At 33.9% G+C, this 23,167-nt stretch overlaps 1 long non-coding RNA gene across 1 annotated transcript; it reads left to right on the forward strand.

Moving 5' to 3' along the window:
• Positions 1-979: 979 nt before the first annotated feature.
• On the forward strand, positions 980-2,857 carry LOC137400344 (uncharacterized). The gene is made up of 3 exons (XR_010979262.1): positions 980-1,051; positions 1,345-1,469; positions 2,177-2,857. It is a non-coding gene; the product is annotated as an uncharacterized lncRNA (long non-coding RNA).
• Positions 2,858-23,167: the final 20,310 nt, after the last annotated feature.

The following is a 23,167-nucleotide window of genomic DNA, read 5'->3' on the forward strand; positions in this document are numbered from 1 at the left end:
ATGAATTATATTTAAGTTAAAGAATTATTTTGAAAATAGAAAGTGTCTTAATTAAAATGGAAACATAGCCACATGTGCTGTATATCAAATACAGTATACTGTCAACAGATTTGATATCTCAGAAAAATAGTAAGCTGTGTAACAGTTTGATTAAAATTTATATTTACTGCAAACACTGACTTTACGGAGCAAAAGTAACAAACAGTGTTTTGGCAGGTTAGTTTTGAAAGTTTATCTAACTCAAGGAAGAGACCAGCATTGTACAAATAAATAATATCTAATCAGTTGTTTCTGTCCAAGACAAAACTTAAGTAGGGTTGGTTAAAATACTCAATTGAATAATTGCAACTAAAAAAACTTCATTTGTTTAATCCATAATAAATCAAACATGCTTGAGTAGATTTATGCTTGCACAAGTGGCTATACAAAGAATAAAACATTTTAAGTGTTTCTATATAAGAAAAGCTGTTAGCTATAGCTTTATTGCTACTATAAAAGCTAAACACTAAAAGCAGGATGTACTTTGTTACAACAATATGTCTACATTTCCATGAAGTTTGGAAATATGTAAAAAAATTGCACTAATTGGAAATACAGCTAGTAGTAAAAGCAGAAAATTATTTTAGCGAGCCAAGTAAGAATAATGAATCCCGTGTAAGTTAAAGAAAGAGTTTGAAAACAGAAAGTTTCTCAATTAAATTGAACACGTAGCCACATGCGCTTTATACAATATACAATATACTGTCAACAAATTTTACATCTCGAAGAAATAGTAAATTTTGTAACAGTTTCATAACAATATATGTTTGCAAACACAGAGCGTATGGATCAGAAGTAACAGACCATGTTTTGGCAGGTTATTAAAATTTCTTTGCCACAAGCTAAGCTATTTTTGCTATTTCCCAAATATTAGCTTTTACACAATATATGAGTCTATATAAAACCATTCCTCGATCAAACCACTTCTAAAAATCCTGGACAAGATTATAGAAACATAATTTTTATGTAATGGCTTTAGAGATTGAAAGTAGCTTGGTGGCTACGGAGTTAGGTAAGTTACATTAAATTTGTTTTATTGCGAGGAGTAATTTTCGAAACGTTCCTTATTTGAAAAGATATTTGTGTTAAGGATTTTGTTCATATTTTTCACCGTTGGTGTGGCATACTGGATTAATTAACTTTTGCATGTATTGTTCGAACAGCATGCTTCATGTGAAACTAATCATTTTACATTTGGAAGCCTTATAAGGTAGGCCCTATAATTTTATATCAAGTTTGGCAGCTTATTTTGTAGAGTTGACTATTTTGATACATTATATTTTAAGAAATTATAATTTATTGCAGCAATAACTGGTCAAAAGAGAGCAACACTTGGAAACAAGACTTATGAAATTGAATTGAAGCCGGTCTGTTTGGTTGTTAAAAGTGCTAACTGCAAAGTAAACCCTCGAGACGGCTCTCACTTTGTGGTAACTGCATTTCATTTTATTGGGTTTACTATTAAAATATCAACTCAAACTAATTGTATTGATGAGTTTCGATCTATGAATTCAACCTGCAGCCTTTTTGTTCAGAATCTTGACTAGAAAAGTTTTATAAAGAATCTTGACTTAAACAGCAACTATGTTGGTGGCTTAGAAAAGGTTATGCTGAAGTGTGACACCATTTTACAAAAAACAGTGTTATTGGTAAAAAAGTACAATAAATCTCATGAAAAAAATAGTTTGTGCTCCATAAAAAAACTTCTATACAGAGTTAATAAACCTTGATACCTACAACTTCCTGCTACAATACATTGAGAAAAACCATAGATGATTGAACCCTTTTTAAGGGTGACCTCATGCCATGTAACTAGTATTAAACTCTACAAATGTTATGCAAGCTGCGGTAGGTTATATGACCTTATAGAATGGTGCAACAAGTATAGGAAAGAGGTTTTATTGGTAAGATGATTTAGATTAATCCAGATAATTTAATAAAAGAGTGTAATACAATATGGTATATCAGAATATAAAGTAGTAGTATACAGAATAATACAATGTAGAAAAATACGATATAATTTAATTATATATACATATATATGTACTATTATATGGTCTCATATTTTATGATGCAATTATATACTAAAGTAAAGTATGGAATTTTGAGATAATAATAATATCTTGACTTCTTTCAGATTTTGATGGTTGATGCTCATCAAGCTGTCAATGCTTTAATCAAAGTTAACTTGGGAAGAGAAAACTCGGCAATCATTATGTCAGCTGTTTTGGATGATACGAAAAAATATGCAAGTTATTTAGAAATGCTTGCTGCCAAGATTCATAGAGCCACTGAAAAAAGTAGCCTTTATTATCTGCATGTGCAAACTGCTAACAAAATATTTGAGAAAGTTCTCTCAGAGATGCAAGAATATGCGCTGGAACGTAGAAGCACATTGATATACAAAGTACAGCCAACTTCTATGCCAGTTCTGTGCAATAGTAAAACTATTCATAGGCTCGATACCAGATTACATAATTCTGTCAAAACAAAATTCAAGTCATCAAGTTTTAAAAACTATTTGTTCAGACTTTCCTCAGAAATCAGCAGTCAAGTACAACTAAATTCTAACTACCTGGAGTATCCATGTGAAGACTTTACAGACTCATTTATCAGCTCATACTTGTTGTTTGTTGTGACTTTGCTACTGGCATACTTTGCCTTTTGTAAGCTATTTTAAAACCAGTTTCATTTTTTTAAATTTTAGTTTGAGAGGATGAAATTGAGAATGAAGCTATTTTCTTTGGTATAAAAAAGCTCTGATTTTGTTTTTCTACAAAAGCACTTGCAATTCATTAACAAAATGTTTAGCAGTGTCAGCTGTCACAAATGTTTAGCAGTGTCAGCTGTCACAAATGTTTAGCAGTATCAGCTGTCACAAATGTTTAGCAGTGTCAGCTGTCATAAATGTTTAGCAGTGTCAGCTGTCACAAATGTTTATTTGGTTATTTTGCACTTTTATAGTTTTGATAAATTCAAAGTGTTAAAAAGTCAAAGATATTCCTATGATTATAATAAACCTGTTTTAGAACCATTAGTGTTTTGTTCCATCATTATGGGTCATTTACCAAGCTGATCAAAACACCTTCCCATTGCACTACGTTATTTACACGAATATATAAATTGAGTTAGTTTTAAAAGTGTTTAAAGGCATCTATGAAAAAGCTCAAAATAATCTAATTTATGAAGCTTAATCTATTAAATGGTTGGTATACAAGTAAAACATATACACGTACAGTTGTACTTAACATTTGTGAGAACATGAAATCTGTATGTTTAGTTCAACTTGCTCGTACACTGTAGACTGCAACTAGCCTGAAACAGGTATTAAACCTAAAAAGTGTTCAGTTCTTTATACATTTTTGTCACAATAAAATTTAACCGCCAATAACGAGGAAAGTCGTAAACAGCAGGAAAGCTGTTAATTTAGCAAGCAGATAATGCTAAAAATTTGGAGCAGATATAAATCTTTTTTAAAGTAAATGATATCAAGTAGAAAAAGCATTTTCTTTTACTTGTGTAGGAAGAATTCCCTGTTGGATGCAAATCTAGTGCAGTTGTAACTGCTTGCTAAAGAAATAGTATTCGAGATAACCTCACTCAAAATTTTAGTAGATTTTATCGCAAGTATTGTAAATTTTCATCAAATTTATTTGTTTTAAAAACAACAACAGCTTTTAAGTGAAAATATGTAACATCATTAACAAAATAGTAAACTACTGCTCACTTAGTGGCTTATCATTTAGTTAACTACCGGAATCAGCTTTAGAAGCTGATTGCAGTCACTGCTTAGGCCTATCTGTAAACCAATTGTTTGTTATTGTCATTTTCAGTGAAACTCTCATTTTCATTTTACTGTTGCACTTTTCAGAGCCTCTATTTTCAGATTGCTCTCAGTTTTTAAAACGGTTATTGTGTTCTTACTGTTCACATGATTAGCCGAATAAAATAATGTTTTACTTTGACTTGTAGACTGATTTTATTTTCTTCTATTTTAACAGTCAGTTTGGTTTATTGCTTGTCAGATCGGTGCTGTTCTTTTTCATGAACAAGAACTGGAATTAGCTGAGGAGTGGTAACTCATTTTGCTTCAATTATTGTGCTGATGATGCTTAAGTAGCAAAAGCCTTTAGTTAAAATGGTTATAAGTAATATGGTGGTGTATGTAGACAAATATTTGAAAACTTAGTGTCATATCTAACTGAATCGCTGCAAGCAGAGGCTGTGCATTGTCAAGGACATCGTCGTTTAATCAATCACCCTGAGATGTTGGTTAGATGTGACCAAAACCATGTAACGGGAGAGCTCTAACATCTAGAGGTTAGAGATGTTTCAACATCTAGAGATTTAGTGACACATCTTTAGATGGGTCCACAGCTGAACACATTTAGAGATGTGTCCAGTTATGGGAAGCAATTAAAGGGTAAATGTTCATGCAATCACCTTTTGTAGCCATTGCAAAGGATTTGAACATCATTTTTCAGTTTGCTGATAAGGATGTCTGTACTATTAGGTCAAGGCTATATGATATATCATTGCAAGGTGAAAGCTGTTATAGCTTGCACACATTATCTGTTTTTCTTATGCCTTCTTTGTACAGATTATCCAAATGCTGAAAGCAACTGAAAGTTTGAGCTGAATATAATTAGAGTAGATATGCAATTCATTTAAATCAATAAAAAAATTGTTATAGAAAAGAGGACAAAACTGCCAGCAAGTTTGAACACAGTACGCCAAACTATTTTTTAATAAAGTTACCATATATGACCAGCTACATAAGCTTGAAGCCAAGCAGAAATAACAGAGTAGCAAGTAAAACCCTGTAGCTTGGTAAAGTTCAGCCAAAAATGCAGGCTTTAGTCTGCCTTCTAAAGAAACTTTGCAGTCAAAAACAGAATTTATAATATGACAACTTTCAAAGTAAAATTTGTTACCAAACCTAACAATTCCCATGCACAATCTAATTCTATAGACAGTCTATAAACACGTTTAGTCACAAGTAGGTACATATTATTACATGTAGGTTGGTAAGATGTGCAATGTCAGGTTTTCAAGTAAATTGATCAGTACCAACTTTTGTGCTCCATCACAAACAGTTGAATCTCAACAATTTTTCTATGCTCAATCTAATTTTCTATGCAGTCAATAAAAGACAAAAGCATGTTTGGTAACAGGTACATGTAGACTACTAAGCTGTGTAATGTCAGGTATCTGAAGTAAATGACTTCTGAGCTATCATAAAGGTTCATCAAGTGTGGTATAAACTTTTGTGTTCCATCATAAACTGTTGCCTCTCAACACCATAAGAGAAAATTTGGTCGTTACTAACTAATATGATACTAGCCAGACAAACTTTGTCGAGATTTTCTACACCGTATCTACCAGATTATTAACTACATTTTAAGTAGACAGAAACATGTATGTGTTTGTAATTTTAATAAAGTGATGCACTTACTAAACTCATTAGAATTCAAAATATACTTGGTATTAAAATTTTGAATAATTAAGTATATTATAGTATATTATAGTATAGTTTACTATAAAATTTGACAGAGAAGTTATCCTAGACCCATCCATAATTTAAACCTTCTTTTTTCAGGAATTCCACATAACGTAAAAAGTTTCCTTAAAGCTTTGTTTTGCATTTTTAAAGCATTTTGTGTACAATAAACCGTTATGTCTGTGCAAGTTATCAAACTCCATTTGAATAAAGAGAGTCCGTAGTTAGCCTTAAATACATGTATATCATATTTGGCTTTGCTAAATTTGAGCAAGAGATCAATGTAAAGGGATGTTTTTATTGCATATACCAATACTCTTGACAATTAGTGTGCTGTGAGAGGTTGTCCAGTGCTCCGATAAAACACAGAGAATACCCAGCTGCACAGTTTATCATCAATACCTAAAGGCGGTTGTTTCATGCATGAAATAGAATGTTGCTCTACCAAACTAAATATAATGACTTGGAATCTCATTGTGAGATATTTGTATTTTAATATCTAAATACGCACTCGGACAGACAGACAGACAGACAGACAGCCACACCTATTTCACAGTAAAGATATATTTTCGTTTTACTTCATTTCAGACATTAAGACATTCAAGTTATTTTGAGCCCATTAAGACTTTCAAGTTATTTTGAACCCATTAAGTTGCTCAAATTATCTTGGAACCACCGCTGAATCTTTATGCAAACACCAGCTGTACTACCCGGCGTTGCTCGGGAAACTTCCACACATCGTGGTCATTTCCACACCACCCAGGAGGTAGACAAATAGCGCATTACCCATTTTTAAGGTGACGAGTTCTCCAGTAGGCATATAAACCAAAAATTTGTTATGAGTACAATGCTAGTACTGAAATTTTATAAATTATATCTGCGATATGATGAAAGCTGAGAACTTATATGCACCATTTCACTTTTTTGTACAATCAAAAAGACATTTTTAATGTTCTCTACTTGTAATAGCTGCAATAATACTACTTAATGTAGATTCTAAGTACTACATACATGTAAGTTGTATAAGGACATTCGCAAGACGGCTTCAAGCACTTCATAATAGACATGTTAATATAAAAACTGTATTCATATAAACATAGTATTCTGATGTTCTATGAAAATAAGTGCAATTTAAGATATGGTAGTAACACTTTTAATTTGTATCCTAGTTAGTTGTTTAACACAAAGATTTAAGATTTTGACTAAATAATATTGTAATGAATCTACTTGGTACAAGCACTGTTTAATTGACTATTTCAAACCTTAAAAACTGTTCATTTTTCTTATGACTCATTAGCAAGTTTTACAAGACAGTTGCTTTTATGCTTATCAAGGTAGTGAAATGATTCTCACTGTTTGTGATTTTCTTTGAATGAGTTTTAAAAGCGTTTTTTTGGGTTCAACAAAGTTTATACAGTAATAATTCAATTTTCTTAGATATTTTTGTAGCACTATAGAAAGAGTGATTGAAGTACTTAAAACCAAATAACAGTACTGACCCAGTTCTTTCTGCAGCATGCTTCTACAAGAAGTATATAAGCTGCTGTTAAAATTCAAATATATATCTTCACTGCCCAATATTAGTTTTTTTACTTATCTGAGAACAAGCAATAAAAAAATAAAATAGATTGAACCACATATGTGAGACTATAGAAAGTGTCTGATATCTTTATTTTGTAAAGAGTAGAATTTGGTAATAAGGGCCAGTTGTGAGAGTAATTTTAATGTAATAGCTAATTGATTGAAGTTTGTTGAAGTCATTTGTAACACTGTTGAGCTAACACTCAATAATAGGTACTTAGAGTGCCAAGTATAACACCAACACTCAGTTTTACTTCAGTCGAAAGTCTTATGTTTACTGATTATGGTGTTGCCATTAAATTACAGTGAAAGTAATTTTTTGCCGAACTTAAAATCTAAGTTCTAACAACCAAAAACTTATTTAGACTTTTTTAATATTTTCATCATCGCTTAAAGTATATGGTCATGTCTAATATGAGGTGAAAAAAAAAGCAATGCAGTTGTCCTTCAACTATTCTTATGACACACAGTGCAATTTAGGCAGCTGCATTGTAAGCACTATGTGGAATTGTGTTGGTACTTTTATTGTGTGTCGTTATACGTTTCTCAGACTATATTAATTACAAAAGTTCCTAAAATCGTGCGCGCCAAAAAGATTGTTTAACCAATTAAGCGCGTTTCATTGACGATTTCAATGTGTATGCACAGCTCAGACAATTCTGTTTGTTTCGTGATTTTGGTCAGAATGAACAAATAATTCATTATGTGGTCGTGCTTTACAAGTATGGCCAAACGTACCGAATAAGTCTGTGAATTTCGTGAATTCGGTCAGATTCACGATTAATTTGTTATGTGTGGCTAGACCTTTAGTATAGATCAAGCTATAACAAATATGTTTTACAACATTCATCCAATTATGAATATAATATGGAAAATCGATTGATGTTGGCAGCAGCGTCAACGCATCAACAGCAGCTACACATTTCTCTTCCATTGGAACTTGAAAGTTTGTTTTTTGAGCTTTCGGTAAAAGAAAAAATCAATACAAGAGCCTTTGTAAACATGTCTATTTGGTGGCTTATTTATAGAGTTTGCTAATAATAGTGCAAAGCTATCTTACTTAGTTAACTGTATATATATATATATATATATATATATATATATATATATATATATATATATATATATATATATATATATATATATATATATATACATAAGCAACCTCACTTATGTGCAAGTTTCTGTAATGCTGATGGTCTTTGCTAAGCATTTGCTAACCGTTCATTTACAGTGTATGGCCAAAGATATTTGCCGTTAAGCACTGAATATTCTTGTAGATTGCTTATGAAATAGTGAGCAACAAGCCGTACACGCCAATTAATCCCTCATCAATAAGATTTATAGAGGAGTCCTACAGAATGACCAGCAAAGCTCCAATTAACTTGTCATCAGGTAGACCTACACGAGATGGTGGAAAAAAGAGCTGACAGAGGTATTATTAAAAACATTGCCCAAGCTCCCACAGACTCCGGAGACTTTTAGTCAACGCTATACGTAAACTCCGATTTACCTCAGAACACATGACTAAAGTGAACGGAATACCTCTGCTGAACCCACGTAGCAAGAAACCGCACTTCTCCGCTGGAAATGCCCAAATCCGTGTCTGGCGCATGACAAACGGATTTTGTCGCAACATAATATTTTGTTATGAAAAAAATTGTGTTGCAACATCATATTTTTGTTATGAAACTATTTTACGTCAGTCTGATGTTAACCAATGGAGTTACATGTTATTTTAAGCACCTATATATACAGAATATTCACCATGATTATAAAAGAGAGAAGTTTGTCGTCTTTTCTACATTCAGTAACCTCGGAAGCACCTTTGCTGATATACTTGTACTCATAGCTATATTCACTCTTGTGCATTCACAGACTCTCTGCCAAAGCTACTCGCAGTTCAGGCAAGTGACTCTTTGTTATGATACAGCCTATGGGCAGAGTTATTTTTTTTCAAAGTGGTGGGAATTTTCTCTTTTATTTTATACTATGCTTTGCAACATTTGTAGTATATCTTATACATCTTGTTCTTTACTCTAATAGATAACATTTGATAGTGGAGTAAATACAACCAACCTCATCTGGTTTCTTTATTTGACATGGTAATCAATTCAAAATGTGTAGTAAATGCAACTCCATTTGATAGAACTTGTCACAAGATAAATTAGCATACTGGTCTAAAATGAGTGATTCCTTCTAATGAGAAAATAGCACAGGACTCAGCGTTGCCTCGCAGACTATTCTGCATGAATTGGATTCAGATTGCTGGTATTTTAAGTCTAGACAATTGCACTTAGAACCCAGATTTGCTCTTCAGCACACCATGTCTAAAATTTAACAAACTGGGCGCCCGACAATTGAGCAACACAATTCTATTGGTGTGGTGGAGACAAATCTGAAGTGAAAACTTATTATATATATATATATATATATATATATATATATATATATATACATATACATATATAATTGTTTCCTAACCTCGTTTAACCCGCATGGGTGGTAATTTCTGCTCTAACTCGGGTCTCCTACCAGAGACCTGGGAATTTGAGCACTCACCTCAAGATGTTAGCTGTTCCCAATAGCACACTTTTCTGCAACTCACCTGAGTTGATTGCTGTCAGTATTTGAACCAGCCACATTTTACGCGCTGATGTTATTGCGCCCAGGTTGACTACTGGGTTTACAGTTGTTCTTACATCCCAGTATTTTTCAATCTCTTCTTTAAAAGTGAGATATTTCTCTTCCTTTTCTTTTTTTTGCTGGGTATATTGTAGTCATTGAGTACTGCTATATCTATTATAGTAGCCTTCTTGTTCTCCTTGTCCACCACCACTATATCCGGTTGGTTTGCTAATACATGCTTGTCATGAAATTTAAAAGTTGTACTTCTTTGAAAAAGCTGGAAAACCTTTAGTTATTTTCTTTTTTCTCTTCTTTCATTTGAACTGCTTAACAATATTTTCAAATGATATAAAGTTTAAAAGTTTGAATGATAAATGTTGTATACGGTATGTTATATAAGAATAAATTTTATTAGTTTTATTTTAATGGGAAAAACTGTTTTGAATTCCGAACAACTCGGTTTTCGAACAACCTTCTTACACGTCGCTGAAAGAAGGTTCGTGGTACCATGGAATGTAGTAACACGTTCCATGGTACCATGAGTGTTTACCTTCAGGAGAGAAGTAATCTGATAGTGTAGTGATAAGTTGATACAATAGTGTAGTGATAAATTAATACAATAGTTTAGTGCTAAATTAATATGATAATACAGTGATAAGTCAGGATGAGTATATTGAAATGCGTTGGAACAATTGTGGAGTGTGTAGACGCTCGGCGAGGTGCATTGAGCTGTAGTAATTACCAATAGATACACGGTTGACCACACCGTTATTATTTCTGTTCAGTGAAATATATTTAATTTTTTCAAATTAATATAGGATAATGGCTGAAAGAAGGGCGACTGCAAACATTTCTGCTAGCATCCCTGTGCTAAATATTTTGACTACTGATGTATGTTGTAGTTGGAAAAGGTTTAGCAAAGAGTTTACACTCTGTATAGAGATGAAGGCTTTTGAAGTGGGTGAGAGGGAGGAAACAGTGGGGGAAGAGGTTGTCATAGTCCTCAACTTCACACCTAGGGTTCAGTTACTAGCACTTTTAAAAGTCATAGGCCAAGAGGGTAGGAAAACCCTAAGATCAGATCGTTGAAATTTGAGTCTAATAACCCAGACTCAACTTTCAACCAGGCTTGAGACCTGCTGAGAGGGTATTATGAAAGAGAGGAAAACATCTACGTCGATACCCAAAAATTTGTTTCTGCAAAACAACTTGCGGGAGAAGACGACAGAGATTTTTTCCTTAGACTAGAGCGGCTTAGTAAGCAGCATGATTTTGGCACGAATGATGATTTGCAGAAAAGCTTCGCTCTGGTCATTGCCGTGAATAAACTACGTGACACAAAATTGAGTAAAGATTTAATGGCCCAAAATAATCTGGTTTGGGAGAGGTTGAAAAACCTCCAAACCAGAAATGTAGCGCAAGAGGCCTCATATATGCTCGCGGTGAAGCCTAGTTCTACTCGATTTGCTACCTCTCAACCTAGTGCCACATGAGAAGCTGCAATGCCAACCCTAGGGCTGATAGCTCTTTGGAGGCTGTGAGCATAGGGGCTACTGTACAGCTGCGTGTCAAACAGAAAGTTGGCGAGGTACAAAGGCGAGAGGATGCAACGGGTGCTATGATCACTACAGACGCGATTCTAAAAATCGGGAGCATAGTCAAGAATGCCATGAGCATCATAATGGTTATAAGCATGGCTCTAGCAGCTTTGAAGGTAGATATTGAACAAGCTATCGCTGGCACCGTTACAGTCTTAGCAGTGATTCAAATTGCTCCAAAGACTGTACACACAGGAATAGTCATTGGGGAAAGCGCCATGGCCCTCCGTGCCAGAGAAGGAATGACAGCTGCTATGTGTGTGACTCAATTGACTACTTTGTGAAAACCTGTCCCTATGTTAGATGCAATAATTGTACAAAGCTCAGGCACATGGCAGGTGAGTGCGAAATGCCAAGCTGATGTCAGACATGGGATTGCAAACATCACGCTTAAAGCGAGTGTTCTTTTAAATCAAGGACAGACCCCTGTATTTACACGAATGTTTGGATAGTTTTCAACCGAAACTCAAGTTGACTAGCAGACTGAATTAGAGGGAGAGTTGCGAACCCTCAGAGAACAGTGTGCTGCACTAGATGAACGGTGCGAGGTTAAGCCGGAAGAACTTGAGAGACGAGAGAAAGAGCTCCGTGCTAGAAAACAAGAGTACGAGAAAGTTTGTCTTCTCAGGGAGATTTTAGTTTCAGCTGACTGTCCTGGTTCCCGGGCAGCCCCCAGATCTCTAAATCTCAAAGGAAACCTGCTGCTACCGTCTTGCTACCACCATCCCCCGCTAGGGACAGCGGTAAAGCATTAGGTGGAGACTCAGGCGACGAGAAACCACCGCAACAGCAAAGGTCTTCCGTTGGAGGAAGACAGCATGACGTCACCATCGATAGCCAGAGACCTCACAACAGGATACCGTGCTGAATAGGTGATTGTAGCCGGATACCTTCTTGCAGGAGATCGTGCTAAACAAACGACTTCAATTGGAAACCTGCTCATAGGAGACCACGCTGAGCTGACGATTGTAGCCAGAGACCTTACTCTAGAAGGAGACTGTGCTGAGCAGCCTGCCGCCCGCGGCCAGAGGCATAGAATTCCCAGTTTATGGGCATTAAGCATAGACACTGCAGATGAGGACTTGTTGCTTGATTTAGGTAAAACTGCAGTTTGAACTTCAAAATAATGTCGGGAGAGACCCCAGACTCTCAACTCTTTTTGAAGGGTAGTTTTCAGGGTCCACCGCAACCTTCATAAAACTTTGCATTTCCATTAATACTCAGAGTATCAGAGCGCCCTAGAGACGTAAGGTAGAACTACCAGGTTCTACTCACAGAGATCCCAAACTCTAACGGAAACCCATGTTTACTTATGTGCACCTAAGTGTGCATGAGATTAGCAAATAGTCGCTTACAGATTATACAGGCTGCAGAGGACTAGGCCTCTTGGGATCTGCCAGAATTTATATGAACCTCCCCTGCAAGAAAGCCGCTTTTATCAAACAAAGGGAGATGTGATATTATCGGCTCGCTACAATTCCTGCTTGTCCGGAGGTAAAGAGAAAAGCACGAGACCGTGAGAGAAAGATCTTCTAGTGACTCGCTTACGGCTTGAAGCTCAGCAAGGGAGGACGTGTTTGTTTTCTCTCTTGATAAGTAACAACTTGTAACCCACTGAACTAAAGCTTCATTGATTTACAGTTAAGAAATTTTAAATTTACAGTGGTTTGAAAACTTTTAGTTGTTTTATTTATTTTCAATTTAGTTGCCCTACACAAAACCTTTTTCTCATGATATGAAGTCTGAAAGTTACAGGTTTTTGAAAAGGTTTAAAAACCTTTACAGTTTTTTTATTTTTTGCTTAACTTATTTCAATTACACAAAACACTTTTCTCGTGATATGTAGTTTGAATGTTAGAATGGCAAATTTTGTTATATGTTAAATAAAAATAAATTATACTTAATTATACAAAATTATAATAATATAAAAATAAAATATCCTTTTTTATTACCTTATTAAATAATTTTTCATTGCAATCATAGCTAAACAGATTATATTTAGCCATTACTTGCTAATCATTTCAAATTTTCATTTTAACACACTTACAGTTTCATTTTTCTTCCTAATTGATTTCAACAAAAAACTTCTTTCATGATACAAAATTTAAAAGTCGCAATTCTTTGAAAAAGCTTGAAAACCTTTACCGTGTATTTTTTTTTCTCTTTATTCATTTGAACTGTTTAAAAATATTTTCTCATGATATAAAATTTAAAAGGTAGAATGGTAAATGTTGTTAACAGTATGCTATATAAAAATAAATCTTCTGTTCAAAGACTTTTTTATTACTCGAGAAACGCTGGGTAGTACAGCTAGAACAAACTAGAAATTTGAAACAATTTTCACCATTAAAATAAAACTAATAAAAGTAATTGAGCCATCACTAAGCCATGATGGCTCAGTGGCTTAGTGTTTGCATATGAACCTGGTCGATGCACTTGTAGAGAGTTCAAATTCATCAAGAAACAAAATTTTAATATCAAGATTTTCAGATCTATAGCCGGAATGCGTACCAACATATCCATATACTTTGAGAAATATATATATAGGCTAGCTGTGCCACTCGGCGTTGCCCGTGTAATAGAAGAGTCTTTGGACAGAAAATTGATTTGTATTTAACATATAACAACATTTGCCATTCTAACTTTCAAACTACATATCATGAGAGAAGTGTGTCCGTGTAGTTGAACTAAATTAAGAGAGAAATAAAAACAACTGTAAAGGTTTTAAAACTTTGTCAAACAACTGTACCTTTCAAGCTAGTGGCTTGGCATATTGCCAATAGAAACTCTACTAAGCTAGTTAATAAGGTTAGGCTTCCAATGACAGTAAGAATTCCATGAATTTCCATGAAATTCCATGAATTTGAGTCTTTATTGTTGTCAATCTCAGCTGTTCTAATAATAGCTATAGCCGGATTTCCAACAGACAGACGGAGTTCCAACACATGCACTTTGAGAAATATATATATAGATATAAGATATACAGATATACAGAGAAATCACGTTTTATATACAGTAAAACAAACAAGAAAACATGATTTAAACTGTTGATATTTAATATTAAGTGCTTCGATATTATAATATTTTAAGTAGATTAATAATGATATTAGTATAGTTTTAAAACACTCTATTGTGATCAAGCCTGTTGGAAAAAATTACATCAGAGACTGGTTTTATTTCCAACACAGCAGCAAAATTTAGTCACATTGGTGGCTCCACTACTGCTGCTTGGGGTGGGCTTGTCAATTTCATTGCTGCTGTTTGGACTTTCTACAAAACACAAATACAAGCTAGTTGATATATTTTAACTAAATACAATTATAGTAAAGTTAGTCATTTATATTTAAGTTAAATAAAAGTTACGATTAAAAGATAAATGTATGTCATTGTTAAGTCACGTCTGCGCTGCAATTAATTTTTACCTGATGTTTGTAACCTCTTGTTTAATAGGAGAGTACATTGTGGTATGACCACTTGGTGGTTCACATCAGCATTCAAATTTTACGAGGCATTTTGTGAGAGCAATTGGCAAGTCAAAGAAACATTCGTATTAATGTGGTGTAAGTGTATAATGCTTAAAACTTTAAGAAAAGAATAAATATTTATATAATTTTTCTATCATTCAAGTAATATTCAAAACAATTTTTGACTATTTAAGGACATTTTCCTATAAATTAATCAGTGAGTCGGCTCATCACAAATTAATTTTGAGTTTACACTAACTGATAATTGAGCAGGCTGCTGAAGTGCAATGACTTCCAGAAAATTAGAGTTTTGTTTAGTTTGAATATGGTCTTTAGTGTTAGTTATCATCTGGGTAAAGTTTTTTGGCGCCTGTTAAAGCAGTTTTTAGCATCAAATTTAAATTTTATTTGTTTTTGATCATACAGAGTCCCATTGGTGACTAGCAGGCAGGTGTGAAATATATCGTTGTTTATCAATAACCAGATGCAATGCAAGTTAACTATACAGACCTGAATGATAAAACATATTCTGGTGCTATAGAATGACATATAATAAAAAATTTAAAACAGCTTGAGTAATTTAATTGTTTTCAATTTTTGAGGTTTTCTTTCAAAGAAAATTTTTATCAATGACAACAGAACCTACATACTGTAAACATTTTAAGATTCAGATGCTATGATTTAAATATCAGCAATTTTTAGGCCCATATCTGCAGTTTTTATAAACCCTGCGTTAGAACACTAAGAGCTACAAATAACTGCTCCTGTGCCAACTGTTCACTAGCCTATTTCTATCAGTTGTTTGGTTAACAATGCAAAGAATGTGTATACCAGAAAGTCTAGAACAATTTTCACATGCTGTAAAACAAGAACAAATTATTTTATAAAAAATATAATTGGAAATAACCATAATTGAAACAACTCAGCATTGCTTTAGACCGTAACGGAAATATCGAACAGGTATCTAATATGTGTAGATTTTTACCTGCGTATTTAAGGGCCGTGACGCCCTTCAATAGTTTTCTTGCTTTTTTACTGCTTGAACACTGAATGGGTAAATTTTCTAAAACAGAATCTCGGTGGCACAATTCTGTTGTATCAACAAACACAAAGACTTATAAACAATAGATTATGTTTTCCTGATGCTAGTTGAGCAGTAGAGTCATTGAAGCTAGATATTATTGTTTTGAAAATTAGCATTAGAAAATGAAACTTTTGAATTTAATGTTAATAAAAATTCTTAATTTTAGTAGCTTCAATATAGCATGTATTTTTTATGTTGCTATAGATGTTCTAACTGTAAACATACAAATACTGTTTCATTATTGACCTTTGTTATCAGCATCTGATAAAATGATTAAAAAATGGGCATAAATTTTACTTCATAGCAACACTAACAACATTTCTAACTGCCATCTATGCATTAAAACTTTAACAAAATGTATTATTTACTGATAAACCCTGATTACCAGAGCAGACTTACGGTAAGATGAGCTAGAAGCAGAAGGTACCAACACTACTTTGGGTTTTATCTTTCTCCTTCGTTTATTCTTTTCTTTCCCAATTTCTGACAAGCTTTTATTACTTCTATCTGCCTCATAGCCTGAAAAAATGAATAAGTAGTTCCCTGACACTGATTGTGTAATAGACCTCATTACCTAGCAAACTGAACTGAACTGAGGAAGACAAATCTTAAAGTAGTTGTGATTATACAGGTTTTTATTAAAAATTATTTTTGTTATCATTGTATCATTGACAACCCAGGTGTTGCCAAAGTTGGAGCACTGACTGAAGCTCGATATGTAAGAAGAAATCGATTTAAGCTCGGTTCACGACTTTTCCAACTGGAATCACCTCACTAGTGTTTCGTTCCACGCAAAAGTAGAAAAATGACGCAAGGAAGTAATGTTTAATTTATAAGTCTGTTTTCAATTGGTATACAGCTGAAAGCTTCCTCTTTTTATTGTATTATTTTTTAGCACAGCAATTTCATCACATGTTAAAAGACCGACAGTAAAAACTAGAGATGCCCCGATTCTAAATTCACCAGCCGATTCAAATACCAATCCGATATACCAATTCTTATTGAAGAATAATTCGATTCAGATACTGATTCAGACCTTTTGTGTTGCATAGATAGTTGTTCATTTAATTATGCCTAAAAACATAACGCCAAAAATATTAATATATTTATTGGTTTGTATTTATGGAAAAACTATATGTGTATATACATATTCACATTCTTTCATGTCGGGCATGTAGTAACAAAACAGTCCATGTTTCTTGTAATTTGTAAATAAAGGTAATTACTGTTAGTGGTACAGTTTTCTCTGTGATAACAAAGTCTCTCTTCTATTGCTGAATGAACTGCAGCTCCTGCACAAGTTTCAAGCAAGTCCACGTTTTTTTAATTACCGTTAGTGACTCAATTCTCTCAGTAAGAAGTATCTTTCTTCTATCACTATCAATATAGCCAGTCGTACTGAAGAGGACTCACTTGCCACAGATGATGGAGGAAAGGCTGAATACCGATAAGCCATTGGAGTTACCATATTTTGTACGATACAAACGATACATTGTATCATCAGGACCAAGAGAGTGATAGATAACTTTATGCATCGACTGCTTGAATTACTTTTGTAATGCTAGTATATATAAATATTACACTGCGTTCTTGTCTTAGGCTATGGGCCGAGCAGGCAAAAGAGCTCTAGAATTGATGTTCCGTTGGCACCCCCTTTCAGTGGCAATTTCTTCAGTGATTTTGACTATCTTTGGTATGCAGATTTCAAAACTAAAGAGTTGCTGCAGCTGCCATTCCCACTTCCATGAGAAGCTTGATAAAAATGATATTTTAAAATTGTCTCTCCTGTAAATAAGATTCCTTTCATAGAAACATCAGGTTTGCAACTTTTATCATAATTATTTGCCATTGATTTAAAATGTCAGTGGTAAAGTCAAAATTCATCTATCTATTTTCGAACATTCCATGTCCTATATTGTCACACGCATATGTAAACTATATACATGTATATACGAATATGTACATATTTATATAATTGTATGGTTTAATAGCTTTATTTTACAAAAAAAATTCAAAACACTATACTTATGTTTTATAACCTGACACCTAAGAATCATAGAAAATAGTGCGATACAAGATAACTGCATTCATGGTTTGAGCCTTGACATCCCTTGTAGAGCTCACATACATGACTCTCAAAAATTAATTTGATAAACATTGACTAAGCACACAGGTCAAACACTTACTCACTGTCTAGAAAGCTGAAAAAACACTTTTAAAATAGCTTGAAAAGCCTGTTTCCTATGGTGTATGCTTTCAACTTGCCTGCAAGGGCTACCAGATTCACAGAACATGCTATCAGAGACTGATTAACAGCAAAATTATTGAGCTTGGTAGGAGAAAACACACTGAGGTGAGTGAGTATTTTTTTAGACTTGCGATACTTTACCATTCAAACATTTAAGGTGAAATAATGGGACTTATAATTAATCTATAAAATAATTATTATGTAAATTAAATACATAATTAATAATCATTATTAAGATGGACGGAACGCAGACATTGTAATCCGTAAAAACCAGTAGTGGTGGCTAGTGATCAACATGCTTGTATTCAGTTTGAAAAATAGCTAAATTTCAATCTAACAAGACATTAACCATTAGTCTTGCCCTTATCACTGATGAATCATTGCCCAATCGCTGAAAATCTTCAATCGATGAAAAAACATGTACATTGTGTCAATTATGTAGCAGCTACCTGCATGTATATGGAAAAAGGCAACAACGTAACTTGTCAATGCACCATTTCCTTCTTTACATCAGTGGATACTGGGTAAGAAAAACTATGAGTATGCAGTAAAGTGTCATACCAGAATCATCGCCTCACCTGATATTCTACAAGCAGTTCTATGGGAGTTTCAAAGATCTAGGTGCCGAGGGAACTGATGTGCCAGTATCCTGGCAAAGCTGCCTTACACAGAGCTTTGCACATGCGTGCACTAGGACAAAACTGAAGCGAGAGTATCAGAGGATGCTGATGGTGAGGACAATGACTAAAAACTCAACATATTGAACAAATAGTTAGAAGCTGCGATATTTTAAAATATCCCAGCTCCTTTTGTAAGACTGTTGATATTAGCTACTAACAATGCTACTAATAATGCTACTAATAATAATGCTAATAGTAATCACCATGCTCACACTGCTTCCAGCGTTCTTATTATTTTCTATGATTCATCAGTGTCTGATTATATAACATAAGTATAGTGTTTTAAATTTTTTTGTAAGATAAAGATGTTAAACCATACAATTATATACACATGTACATATTTGTATATACATGTATATAGTTTACATGTGCGTGTAACAATCATAGGATATGGAATGTTCAAAAATAGATAGAAGATGAATTTTGACTTTACCACTGACATTTTAAATTACTGGCAAATAATTATGATAAAAGTTGCAAATCTGATGCCTCTATAGAAGGAATTTTATTTACAGGGGAGATAAATCCTAAAATATCATTTTTATCAAATTTTTCATAGAAGTGGGAATGGTAGCTGCGGCAACTCTTCAGTTTTGAATTTTCCATACCAAAATTAGTCGAAATCACTGCAGAAATTGCCACTGAAAGGGGGTGCCAATGGAAATGCAAAATAAACTGCCTTTGCCCATAGCCTATTTTTATTATGATAGCCCACCTTTGTTATCTTGCTCGTGATTGACTGCAATAAATCATATCGCTGTAATGGGGAAATACCACACTTTGTGATTACGCCCTAGCTAAAGCAAAAAGGTTCTTCAGCTGTGTTGATCAGGCTATAAACATGAATTAAATAGTGTGACAGGCCCGAAATTCACTAGGTAGATGTTAGAAGCTTGCAGCTGATAACTTTTTATTAGTGTAGCAGGCTGAAATACGGTTTTCTGCTAAATAGGTGATCTGTAAAAAGTATTGGAAGTTTCAGATAGTTTCAGAAAAGATCGGTCAATACTGGTTCCGCTACAAAAATCGGGACAACTCTAGTATAAACACACCAGGAACTGATGTTGGGTTGATAATATTTGAACTGAAATGATGGTAAAATATAAAATTAAGTAATTCTGTGCAAGGTGGTTGATATACATGAAGCTGGGAAAATTTTAATGGTTTGATTTTCAATTTCAATTTTCAATTTCAATTTTTTAATGAATTCAATTTTTCAAATTTCAATGATTTTAAAACTATTTTTCATTTGATTGACTTGATCACTCTATATGCAAGAAAACTACGCCTATTAGTTTAACTGTATCTGTAATGGCACCAATATGTCTAAGTTTTAGGTACAGAAAATAGGTTTGTCTAGTAGTTTGTTGCAACCTAAAAACAAGTAAGCTGGTATCTTCTGCTTTATACTGAAACTTGCTACAATGTAGACATGTGAAATTTGTTTAATTATACCTAATTAAAAACCTTGACAAGTAAAACTTTTTAAAGCTTGTACTAGCACACCTGCATATAAGCAGATTTTTCTATCACTGAAAAAGTTCAAACATGAATAAACTACGCTAAATGTTATCAGAATATTACATATATGTATGCACCTAAAAGTTTATAAAAACAAGGAAAACTGAAAAAAATATCTTTAATAATTTACTACCTTATGTTATTATGATTATTACAACCTTTTGAAAATGCCAAGAGAAATATTGAAGTGTTTTCCCTTCAAGTCTTTCAAGTATTATTTTCTATGGACATAGTATATCGGGAACCTTAAAAATTAGAAAAAAAACATAGCTCAAGCATGTAATCTATCAGCTGTTCTAGGTAAATTCTTTTAATTTTTGTGAAGCTTTAAATTTTCCAAACAGTCATTTGATCTGCTAACAAAAATCAGTAGTTGCGATTTCAACATAGCCTTCCGTGGAACACAATTTACAACTTTGTGTCATTGTTTCAAATCGTTATTATGAGCAGTTTAGCCTGAGCTCAACAACCAGTCTCAATTATTCTAGTTGCTAAACCTCTGAATTAGCTGACACACAAAAGCACTATAATATTAGAGAAAGTATAACAGAGTAGATCAAAGCGCTAATAGAAAAAAGTCAGCTAAACTCAGCTATCTATCTGAGGTCTAACTGAGTACTTACCAATGTCTATCTGAGTACTTACCATGATCTATCTGAATACTTACTGAGGTCTATCTGAGTACTTACCATGGTCTATCTGAGTACTTACTGAGGTCTATCTGAGTACTTACTGAGGTCTATCTGAGTACTTACTGAGGTCTATCTGAGTACTTACTGAGGTCTATCTGAGTACTTACTGAGGTCTATTTGAGTACTTACCATGGTCTATCTGAGTACTTACTGAGGTCTATCTGAGTACTTACTGAGGTCTATCTGAGTACTTACCGAGGTCTATCTGAGTACTTACTGAGGTCGATCTGAGTACTTACTGAGGTCTATCTGAGTACCTACTGAGTTCTATCTGAGTACTTATCGAGGTTTATCTGAGTACTTCCCGATGTCTATCTTCTGTACATATCAGGGTCTATCTGAGTACTTACCGAGGTCTATGTGAGTACTTACTGAGGTGTCTATCTAAGTACTTACTACTTACCAATGTGTATCTGAGTACTTACCAAGGTCTATCTGAGTACTTACCAATGTCTATCTGAGTACTTACCGAGGTCTATCTTCTGTACATATCAGGGTCTATCTGAGTAATTACCGAGGTCTATCTGAGTACTTACCAAGGTGTATCCGAGTACTTACTGAGGTGTCTATCTGAGTACTTACCGACACCTATCTGAACACTTACCGAGGTCTATCTTCTGTACATATTGAGGACTATCTGAGTACTCACTGAGGTGTGTATCTGAGTACTTACCAATGTCTATCTGAGTACTTACCGAGGTCTATTTTCTGTACATATCAAGGTCTATCTGAGTACTTATCGAGGTATATCCGAGTACTTACCGAGGTCTATCTGAGTACTTACCGAGGTCTATCTGAGTACTTACCGAGGTCTATCTAAGTACTTACCAATGTCTATCTGAGTACTTACCAAGGTCTATTTTCTGCACATATTAAGGTCTATCTGAGTACTTACCGAAGTCTATCTGAGTACTTACCAAGGTGTATCCGAGTACTTACTGAGGTCTATCTGAGAACTTACTGCGGTGTCTATCTGAGTACTTTCTACTTACCAATGTCTGTCTGAGTACTTACCAAGGTCTATCTGAGTACTTACCAATGTCTATCTGAGTACTTACCAAGGTGTATTCGAGTACTTACTGAGGTGTCTATCTGAGTACTTACCGATGCCTACCTGAGCACTTACCGAGGTCTATCTTCTGTACATATTGAGGACTATTTGAATACTTACTGAGGTGTGTATCTGAGTACTTACCAATGTCTATCTGAGTACTTACCGAGGTCTATTTTCTGTACATATCAAGGTCTATCTGAGTACTTACTGAGGTATATCCGAGTACTTACCGAGGTCTATCTGAGTACTTACCGAGTCTATCTGACTACTTACCAATGTCTATCTGAGTACTTACCAAGGTCTATCTTCTGTACATATTAAGGTCTATCTGAGTACTTCCCGAAGTCTATCTGAGTACTTACGAAGGTTTATCTGAGTACTTACTGAGGTCTATCTGAGAACTTACTGAGGTCTATCTGATTACTTACCGAGATCTATCTTCTGTACTTCAGTTGTGGTCATTAAATAGATATTAACCCCAGCAGACAACTAGACAACTAACAAGAAGCAATCAAAACTATTGTTGAACGTTAGGTTTTAAATAAATATTCATTGTTGTAGGCAAAAGGAATTTATTCGGTAACAGATACGGTTTGTTTAAAACAGTGCTATTAAACAAGCAACATTTAACTTGTCTAATGGTTGCCTAACTTTTTATGTCTACTAACAGTGTTTAACTGTGCTGTCTTAACAAATCCAACACTCTGTTTTTCAAAAAAGCGCAGCTTGAGAATTTTACATTAATTAGATTGAAAAAGGAAAAAGTTTGTGCTGTATTGGTGTATGATATAAGATTTCAGACAAATTAAAAACTTAAATAAATAAATTACGATTTCAGTTATTTTTAGTGTTGGTTTTTTATACTTTATTTAGGGTCTTTTTACTTATGAATATTAATATTTTAGTTATCTGGAGTTTTTATAACAATTTTACTACCTAAGTAATTTTAGTAATATTAATTATATATAAGTAATATTTTTGACTATAAGTTTTAAGTAAACATTTACATGTATACAGTAACATATTTTTTTTCTCTCGATATTGCCTTGCAAGTGTGTAGAACTTAAATAAGTTGTTT

This window comes from Watersipora subatra, chromosome 7 (assembly GCF_963576615.1).
Source record: "Watersipora subatra chromosome 7, tzWatSuba1.1, whole genome shotgun sequence".
NCBI lineage: Eukaryota > Metazoa > Bryozoa > Gymnolaemata > Cheilostomatida > Watersiporidae > Watersipora > Watersipora subatra.